This window comes from Sycon ciliatum, unplaced genomic scaffold, assembly GCF_964019385.1.
Source record: "Sycon ciliatum unplaced genomic scaffold, ocSycCili1.1 SCAFFOLD_2015, whole genome shotgun sequence".
In the NCBI taxonomy this organism is placed as follows: Eukaryota; Metazoa; Porifera; class Calcarea; order Leucosolenida; family Sycettidae; genus Sycon; species Sycon ciliatum.
Genome location: NW_027044754.1, coordinates 10,999 through 13,573, shown reverse-complemented (window position 1 = coordinate 13,573; position 2,575 = coordinate 10,999). Strand labels below are relative to the sequence as shown.

Sequence of the window (2,575 nt, the reverse complement as noted above, 5' to 3'; positions counted from 1 at the left end):
GGCATTGTTGACAGCCCACAACTCACCACAACTGAAAGATACGACAGGGAACACATTCGGAAAAAAATCGAAAGGCTGAAGAAAAGTCAGAAAAGTGTCCTGTAAAGGTAAAAAGTTGCCTTGAAAGAGGGTGCTGGTGTTGCTTTGTAGACAACAAGCACTTTTCACTTTCGCGCGTTTCTCAAAGTGATCGCCATGGCAACTTGCCTGAAAAGTGCCTGAAAAATGGCTTTTTAGGCAGGATTTGGTGTAGTGTGGAATCGGCCTAAATGACTGGAGAGAGAGCAGTTTTTCTTTGCTTTTTCGTCAAGCGATTGTTGTCGCTCTTTACTCCTTGTTCTTTCCTCTACAAATCTCCTGTAGTCGTCGAGGGCCTTCATAATGGCTGTGAAATTGGCTGCCCACTGTAAAACTCCGTGTTTGAGAGTGCTTTGAAGATTCTTCGCCTCCTGATGGATCAAAGTACGAGCGCTCCCTGTGGATTCGATTATATGTAGGTGAGTTGTTCAAGAAATCAGTGTCTTCTTTCTGTCTCTGCCCTCACGCTGGCACAATATCAGCTTCTATATCCATGACAGCCCGCACCTCCCGTAGACTGCATGACTTAGCTGTATTCTCGCCATCCGTGGTGATTGAAGACCCATGGAAGAAGTTGTTCAGAATGATGTCCTGAGAATATAAAATAAAATAATTCCAGGGAATTGTTACAGGGTATTTTGGAAGGATGGAGAGAGAGAGAGAGAGAGCACTGTTTGAAGTGTTTGTCTCACTGTAATTACTCCAGATTATTGAATGGTGTATGATCTACTCGATATTTTCCGCAATGGTTTTTCCTGATTTGCGGGATCTCTTCTTTTGCTGTTTGCGTGTTTACAGGAAGTGACTGTCTGGTGTATCTGCACCAGATCCTGGCGAAATGAAGTCAGATGCAGAGGCAGGGTCGTCCAGTGATGCAACACTGCCGTTCTATGTGCAACGTCACCGCTAATTCCCCCGGCGAAAACACAAACACGTGAAGAGACTACAGTATTGACCGTTCTGGTAATGAATCGTGACTGCTCGGACAGTCGATAATCGAAACACAGAGCACCAGCGTGATGTTTTCATATTGGGAACCACACACCAGCTCAATTCTCAAGCCCAAAAATTGATTAATACAAAACACAGAGCGACGCAACAAGAGATCATCCGGCAACCAAACCAACCTGGGTCTGATGCACTGAATAGTCCTGAAATACGCAGGCCAGACAAAGCAGTGCAAGCACATACTGTTACAAGGTACATGCATTGCAGAACAAAGTGTAACCAAAGATACACAGGGTTTAATATAGCTGCACACTCGTGCATGTGCTCGCTCAGCCCAAGAACACGCAGGATGATAGAAATAATCCGGGGAGAACACGCTAATGTCATGACCGGGGAGTGGGCCAGACATACTCTCAGGATTCTACAATTCCAGGTTCTTTACGGAAATATACCAGGAGTCCAGATACCCATTCCTCACCCTCACCACACAAGAAGACCAAAGCTTCACTCTAGGACCAAGCTCAAACAACAGAGAAGCAACAAGAACAACAACAACCAGCGATCGATGCAAAGCATCGAGCTATATACTACAAGACCTAGTAGCGTGCATGGCGCGGAGCGAGCGAGTAGCCAGCAAAGCATGAATAGTGATAGGTTTCACAACACTATTGATCGACACATCGCCGCCATGGCAAACACTTCATAAAGACACATGTATAAGCAGACGGAATACAATACAGATAATGACATTGTAGCAACACACGGACACGACACTAGCACCGAAGTAAGCATCAAGACGTAAATAGTGCAGCTCTGAAAAAGTAAAAACTACATTGACATGTACATTGGTGTGCCGAGTAGTATCATCCTTGATCACCCATCCAACCAAGACGTTATCAGGTCCGAGACGCCGAGATCCCACGCCGAATGTGAAGTGCATCTAGCCTTGAACCTGTTGCACAAGGCACACACATATGACAAAAAATGACATCCACTCCGATTATTTCCAGAGGGTAATCATAACAGAACACAGAAATGAAACCACGGGCTCAACAAAGTAAACGCAAAGGAAATTAGTTAAAATAATCCATGAAGTGCTATTTTAATTCCAGCGCTGACTGCAGTGTGGCGTCATGGCCCGATACCCGCTGAGCATAGACACAAACTCCATTTGACAGGGGCACGACATACTATTTTGGAATAAAGTCACAGGGGCGTAGCACCCGCTACGACTGGTACGACCATGGCCGCACCACTTTTCGAAAAGTGTGGTCCGTCTGGAACGTGCAAAACCATAATAAAAAATCAGGATCCATCGATATTTGCATATGCGCATCAGACCTTTTTCTAGACTCGTACTCGTAGATCTGTTATGCATCTGCAGTCGTACTGAGTACTGTACTCGACTGCACACTGTTGGTTGGCGACTAGTTGGTTTGGAGGTGACAGCGTTGCGAATGACCGAGGGTCCTCGACGTCTGTCTCACCGTCCAGGAGCGACACTGACTCACGCTGCTGTCTGGTGCTCACGAGGTGTTTGTCGCGCTGA

At 46.0% G+C, this 2,575-nt stretch overlaps 1 long non-coding RNA gene across 1 annotated transcript; it reads left to right on the top strand.

The window, feature by feature from the left end:
- The first annotated feature begins 271 nt into the window (after positions 1–271).
- Positions 272–1,021, top strand: LOC135830573 (uncharacterized). The gene is made up of 2 exons (XR_010556064.1): positions 272–497; positions 877–1,021. It is a non-coding gene; the product is annotated as an uncharacterized LOC135830573 (long non-coding RNA).
- Positions 1,022–2,575: the final 1,554 nt, after the last annotated feature.